Source organism: Heterocephalus glaber, unplaced genomic scaffold, assembly GCF_053883595.1.
Source record: "Heterocephalus glaber isolate CG9 unplaced genomic scaffold, H.glaber_assembly_v1.0 deba00001773, whole genome shotgun sequence".
Taxonomy (NCBI): Eukaryota; Metazoa; Chordata; class Mammalia; order Rodentia; family Bathyergidae; genus Heterocephalus; species Heterocephalus glaber.
The window spans coordinates 6,848,165-6,855,304 of record NW_028258463.1 but is presented as its reverse complement, the minus strand read 5'-3'; the positions used below and the strand labels follow the sequence as shown (position 1 = coordinate 6,855,304).

The 7,140-nt window shown below is 53.1% G+C and overlaps 1 long non-coding RNA gene and 1 pseudogene across 1 annotated transcript; both read left to right on the top strand.

The window, feature by feature from the left end:
- Window positions 1–960: 960 nt before the first annotated feature.
- LOC147821026 (uncharacterized) lies at window positions 961–4,058 on the top strand. The gene is made up of 3 exons (XR_015447757.1): window positions 961–1,105; window positions 1,688–1,847; window positions 3,926–4,058. It is a non-coding gene; the product is annotated as an uncharacterized LOC147821026 (long non-coding RNA).
- A 368-nt stretch (window positions 4,059–4,426) lies between these two features.
- LOC106010620 (zinc finger FYVE domain-containing protein 16-like) lies at window positions 4,427–5,746 on the top strand (annotated as a pseudogene).
- The last annotated feature ends 1,394 nt before the right edge of the window (window positions 5,747–7,140 follow it).

Genomic DNA, 7,140 nt, shown 5'->3' with positions numbered 1-7,140 from the left:
ACACAAAAGTGTTAAATTTTGATGAATTTCAGTTTAATCTATTTTTTTCTTTTGTTGCTTATACTTTCAGTATTTATCTAAGAATGCAGGGCCAGGGATGTAGCTCAGCGGTGCCATGCCTGCCTGGCAAGCACAAGGCTCTGAGTTTGATTCCCGGTACCAAAAAAAAATAAAAAAAGAATGCATTGCCAAGTCTAGTCACAAAGATTTATTCCTGTGTTTTCTTCTAAGAGTTTTATAGGTTTGGCTCTTATGCTTATATCTGATCCATTTGGAGTTAATTTTGATATATGATCTGAGGGAGAGGTTGAACTTCCTTTTTTTTTTGGGATAGGCTCTGGCTAAGTCACTAAATTTTCCACATTGGTTTCGAATTTGCCTCCCACGGTGCTGGGATTACAGGCATGGACCACCACCCCCAGCCAACTTCATTCTTTTGCTTGTGGGTATTCAATCCTCCCCACTCTGCCCTAGGGCTCTCCGACCTGAACAGAACACTGTTCTCCGGTCAACTTTGCTTATCACCATGGATGATGGCTCTGCTCCCCACTTCATCTGTACCAAAATATATTTACCGAGCTCTGCCCTTCACTGAAATAACAAGTTAGTGAGTGAGTAAAGGAATGAGTAGAACTGCAATGTCTGAGCTGGAAGGCTCCAGGACGGCTGTGTGATTTGAAGAAGGGGCTTTCTGCACCTCACGGGGGCCATTAGCTGTGGCAGAGGCCATGCGGGGACCCAGCCTCTTCGCCCCCTGCCTGGCAGCTGTGACCACGCTGGCTGCGTCTCCGCTCACTCACAGTCACTGTCACTGTGTGCCTCTCCTGGGCCTGCCCCAGGCTGAGCTCTTCTGAGGCGAACAGGAAAAGAGCCCAGGGTCCCTGCCCTGTCTCTCCTACAGGGACACGGGGAGGTGGCCTGGCAGAGCGCATCTGGGCTTTGGGCCCTCCCGTCTTGCCTGCTGTGCTGCGCCATCCCCTGGACTCGGGCCCAGCTCTCTCTGTCCCTTGGAGGGAGCGCCAGGGGCACAGGGCGGGCCGGGAGGAAGGGCCCTGGGCCGGGTCATTTCCTGACACACTTGTTTGCCACATGCTCCTTGCTTCTGGTGAGTTTCCTCCCTGCCCATGGCCTCCTGGCTGAGTCCTCCCACCAGCCTCGGCCTCTGCTATCCCTTGGCAGGCAGAACCCTGCCCTTGGAGCCTGGCAGACCCCATAAGGGTCCTTCTCCCCAGTGCTGTGTGTCTTGGGGATGCCACAAACCCAGGCCAGGCCTCTGTCTGTCTCCTCTTCTGGAAAGGGTAGAACACGACTAACCTCCCAGGCTTGTTGTGAAGAGGAAAGGAGACATAGACATAAAGGGCCTAGCACCATGAGACTCCCAATAGAACTGAGACTCCTTTTCTTTTTTTTTGGTACCAGGGATCAAGCTCTGGTCCTTGTGCTTGCAAGGCAGGTGGCGGAAACACTGAGCTAAATCCCCAGCCCTCTTTTTTTAAAAAAATAAATTTTACTTTATTTTATCCCATTCTCCCCCTCCATCCCCCTGGGACTCCTTTTTTTTTTTTTTTTTTTTTTTGGTACTGGGGATCGCACTCAGGACCTTGCGCTTTTGAGGCAGGCACCAGAACCACTGAGCTAAATCCCCAGCCCTACCTGGGACTCCTTTTCTCAGTCTGCTTCTCTCTAGGTGCTTCCTCCGGGAAGTCTTCCAGGATGCCCACTTTCTTCTGACTCCTTGTCCCTGGACTCTGGGCTGCTTCCCATGTCTGGCCTCAGTTTACCCCCTACAAGCCTGAGAGCCCACATGATTACCACCTCTTTGCAAATAAAGGAAGGGAGGCTGAGAGGTGAGTCGGATCTAACGTGTCTTGGGGTAAAGGGCCTTTTGCCTGCCTGTGGCCCAGGGCCCAGGCCCTGTTTGCACACGGTGGGGTGTGTGGGTGTGCAAGAGAGCCATCGAGGGAAGGCTGCCTAGAGAGCTAGAACAAGGGGGCTGGGAGGAGGAAAGGCGGCTCTGGGGCCTGTGGGAATGGGGACCTGGGGGCCATCTTGGGGGACTGCTCAGCCTGTGGCCCAGCCTGGTCATACGGAGCCAGGCCAGCCTGGTCCAATCAATGACACAGGGGAAGGACTCAAAGAATCTCTCTTTGCTGGTGAGTTTGGGGTGGACTTCCTTGGGGTTCCTTTGCGGCTGTGGTCTCCCTGCCCCGGACCCATCCTGGGGCTTTGAAAGATTGCCAGCCGGTCCTGCAGCTCCACCTGGCAGGCCCTGGGGTTCCTACAGACTCACTGGTTGTCCTTACCCTCTGTGCCCTTACCCCAGCAACCCACTAGCTCCTGGCCACAGTGTCCCCAGACATCTGTGAGGCCATGTGCATCTCCACAGCCCCTCGCAGGCATCAGGAGAGCCCCTCCCATCAGGCCCCAGGTGGTCTTGACTTCCCCAGGCAAAGCGTGGTTCTGCCAGGCTGTCAGCTCCATCCCTGGAGACCATCTGCTCCCCTTGGTCCGGGGCCAGCGTCCTGAAGCCAACCCTGGGCCCGCCGTGTCTTCCTGAGCCTGAGCTCGGATCTCTGTCCCACCCTGGGCCCTGGATCTCTCTGTCCTTGTCTTCCCCACAGCACCTGCTCCCCACCGCCCTGTCTCTGTCTCTGCAGTCCAGTTGGGCTGTGCCTACTCTGCCTCTGAGCTACCCCCGTCAGGGCTGCCACCCCGAGGGGTTCTGCCATTTGTAGGAGTGGCCTTGACATCCCTCGGGTCCCATCTGGCTCCTCCACTCGGGGAGTCCCTGAGGTCCAGAAGCACCGGATGGCAAAGGCTGAGGCCCTGGGGGTACTGTTTCCCAGGACAATTCGCCATTGTCCCGGAGGTGCCATCAGTTAACCAGAGAGGGGCCCCCAGGGGCCTGTGTGGGACCCCTGCCCTGCCCTCCAAGCAGCCCCCCTAAATCTTTCTTCCTCCTAGTCCTTCCCTGGCACCCCCACCTCACGGGCCCTGACTCATCCTAGCCTGGAGCCCTGGCGGCAGTGATGCTGTCATATCCTGTGCCCTCACTCCCAGGTAGGGAGGGCTCCCTGCTCGTGAACAGGAGCTTTCAGGAGGCAAAGCCCTCACCCAAGGTGAAAATTCCTGGGATCTGGGAATGAAACGCAGGGAAGCCATCATAAGGAGGGATGCTTTCCGCACCCCCAAACTCCATAAGCGCCGCAGCCTTGGGTGGCCCCTCCACCTACCCCACGATGGCGGCCTCCTTAGCTTTGCTTGAACTAGCAGGCAGGTTTCAATGGGCAGCAAGTGTCCCCACAGCCCTTCCCAGGTCACCCCCAGGGTGGGGACAGGAGGCTCGGACTGGGCAGCAGTGCCCACCTGTGTCCCTCAGGGCCTCACCGTCCCGGAAGGCGGAAGTGAGTCAGTGGGCCCAGCGACTCACGCAGCACAGCTCTGACTCCTTTTCAACCCACTGAGCCAAGAAGTTTTGTCCCAACAGGATCCTGGGGTGGGGAGGGCGGGAGCCGGGGGTGTTAAAGATACAGAGCAGCCTCTGGCTGGCCGCCACTGCTGCCTTATTTTAGGGCCATAACACATGTGTTCCCCGATGGAGTTCAGCTGGTAGTGTAGGAGCTGAGCACCCACCGAGTGCCAGGGACTGTCGCTGGGGCTGGAAACACAAGTGCCATTCCTTGGGTGGAATTCTGGGCCCCAGTCTTGCTGCTTCAACAAACCTGGGAGTTTGGGTTCTGTATGTGCGTGCGTGCGTGTGTGTGTGTGTGTGTGTGTGTGTGTGTGTGTGTGGCTGTAGGACAGATTAAGCCCAGGGCCTTCACACTGAGCTACATCCCCAGCCCTTTTTTAATTTTCAGACAGGATCTCACTAAGTAGCTAAGTTACCGAGGCTGGGCTACAACTTGTGGTCTTCCTGCCTCAGCCTCCCTGAGTGCTGGGATTCCAGGTGTGCACCACCACATGCTGGCTTGAACTTGGCATCTTCGTGTCCGATTTAAAGATGAAACTGTATCCAGCCTGGCCGGAGTCCACATCCCGCACTTGGGAGACACTGGCCTGGGTAGCTTCTCATCCCTCTCCTCGGCAGTGCGGAGAGTCACCCTCAGCAGAGATGTCGGGAGAAGTTCAAGAATTAAATTCTGAGCAAGTCTAGAGGTAGGATGGACAATTATTTTACAGCGGCCTCAGCGACTTGGACAAATTCCTTGATGACTTTGAACAGAGCCCCTTGGATTATCTCCAACATGTTCGGAACGCATGTGATTCTAACCGCCGTTCAGTTCCTTCAGAGGTGGCTCTGTCACAGCCACCTTTACTGCTACCACAGGACGGGCAATGTGCTGGTAGTTAGGCCACCTCAGAAACATGCGAGGAAGCAAACGAGATTTCCTTCAGTGAAAAAGCACTCCAGGGACTAACTTCTCTACAAAATGAGAAAAATGTAACAGGACCGGATCTCCTTTCTTCCATGGATGGTGGGGCTTCAGATGATGTCCAGCCTTCATACGTGAGATGTAATAAACCTGTCCGTGACCTGAGAAGTGACACGGGTAATGGCTTATGCAACTAATAGTGAAGAAGATATTTAAAAATTACTGGGGCTGGGGATTTAGCTCAGTGCTTTCGCCGCCTGGTGCGCAAGCGCAAGGACCCGAGTTCGATCCCCGGTACCCACAAAAAAAAAAAAAAAAAAAAAATTACTGCCAGGGCTGGGGATTTAGCTCAGTGGTTCCGCAGCCTGCCGGGCAAGCACAAGGTCCCAAGTTCGATCCACGGCACACACACACAAAAAATTACGCCCAGATACCAGATGACTTCAAGGCTAATGCAGATTCTCTGACTGGATTGGGTTCCTCTGCAGTTTCAGATGCTCTCTCTGTCCCATAGCCAGACCATGGGAATGGTCCTGTCACAGAAGAGCAGAATGATGTCAGCTCTGACTTACAGAACAGAGAAATTGGTGGTACCAAAGTATCAGGAATAAAAGTAGATAGGACACTTTCAGACTCCTGTCAATATGATGGAACAGAAAATTCAAAGGATGAAAAGATCTCTAGTCAGTTAGACCCAGATGTTGACTGTAACATGGCCTCTGTTTTGACTCAGCAGGGTTCCAGAGTTTGTGATACCAAAGATAACCCAAGCCTGTCATGTGAGTTAGTAAAAGGTAGTGGCTGTTTGGTGAAACAGGAAATAGATTTGGTGAAAGAGGAAGTAGATATGAAGCCTAAGTGCTTTGCCTTGCATAAGTCTTCCAAAAAGTGAAAGTTTGTGCCTAAGTGACTCAAACTCAAAAGCTGAAAATTTCAAATCACCTGACCTTTCCTGTCAGGGAGATAGAAGTCTTGTGTCTATGTAACAATCTGCAAAAGAAGACTGGAGAAATTTTTTTTTTTTAAGAGAAATTTAGACCTTAAAGATAATAGTGATGCAATCCACGATTCCCTGTCAGCTCTCCATGTTTCCAGTGAAGATACACCCTCCAAGTTGTCCTGTCTTCCAGGACCTGGCTCTTTGCACTGCTCCCTCATTGACAGTAAAGCACACAGTGATTATTATTATTATTATTATTGTTTTGGTACTGGGGATCGAACTCAGGAACTTGTGCTTGCGAGGCAAGTGCTGGAACCACTGAGCTAAATTCCCAGCCTGACACTGTGATTATTTATCTCAAAAGGAACCCAAGGATTACATACAACATACAGGGATGGTGCGTGAAGAAACGCAGAAGAGCGCTGTTTTAGACAGGGAGCCATTCAGGCAGGCTGATCTTATGAAAGAGAAAAAAATGCAAAAGTACACTTCTTCAGACAGTACCTAAAGAGAGGGGAGGAAAGGTAGAATGTGAGCAGATGGCTTGACTTAGACTACTTCAATATTGATGAAGGCATGAAGAGAGGCACACTCATTAGCGATGCTGAGCTGGATGACTTTGTGACAGAACGGTACCTTCAGACCTCTAACTTAATGTCTTTTGAAGGAGATGTAAGTGGCTCAAATCTCAGATGAATCAGATAGATATGAAAGACCTAGGTGATGGAAATGTCAATGATATTTATTTCAATGCTGAAGCAGGAGCCACTGGGGAAATTGATGGTATTAATATGATTTATGAAGCGGTTGATAAACAAAACACAAATCTTTTTAAAAGGTGAGGAAACATAGGCCAAGGGTTGAGCAGGGACTCACTGTAGGCCCAGGCTGGCAGTCAGGTGCAAGGCCTGGAAGATCCCAGTGACTGTTTGTGCACCCGTGTCCGTGCGGGGTGGGGGGGTGGTGAGGGAAGACTTCACTGAGACCATGGAAGCTCATGAGGGATTTCAAAGAATCAGTGGACAGGGCTGGGGATTTAGCTCAGTGGTTCCACCTCTTGCCTCGCAAGTGCAAGGTCCCAAGTTCGATCCCCGGTACCGAAAAAAAAAAGAATCAGTGGACATTTTCCAAGTGGACTAGAGGATAAAGGGTACTTGGGCAGAGTGACAGCACGTGCAAAGGTCGGAGGGAGGCCCAGACAGGCCCTGTGTGTTGGTGGAGCTGTCCCAGGCGTAGGGCAAGCCCTAAGACAGAGGCTGGTGTGGAGCGGCAGGCTGGGGACGAGGATACAGAGGAGCCCTTTCTGGACATGTGGAGTCCGCAGAGCCTGGAGAGGCCAGCTGGAGGCACTGTGAGGTCCAGCATCGAGGCTGGAGGCTGGAAGCACTGGGGTGGTGTCATCAGCACAGGGTGACACACAGGGTCATCTGGTGGGGGACCAAAACCAGAAGCTTGGGTGAGCTGAGGACTCCTGCAGGGGGAGCAGGCTGGGAGAAGCGGGCAGGTAGGTGGACCAGGACAAGGGGAAAGGAGTTGAAACAAAAGACAAAGGGTGAGCTTGACAGGCTGCCAAGAGGGGAGGGGCTGCAGCCAGGTAAGCGAGGTGGAGGGCCGCAAGGGCCTGAGGTGCCACTCCAGCTTCAGTGGAGCCCATGCGGGACTCAGTGGCGGTGACTTCTAAGCTGTGGGACCCTGAAGTGACGGGGGCAGGGAGATGGTACAGGCAGACTGGAAGATGGGCAGGGCCACCAAGGGAGGGCACTGCGTCCTGAGGGCTGCAGAGCCATCAGAGGTGTCAAGGGGGAGAGGGCCCAGGGTAGAGGA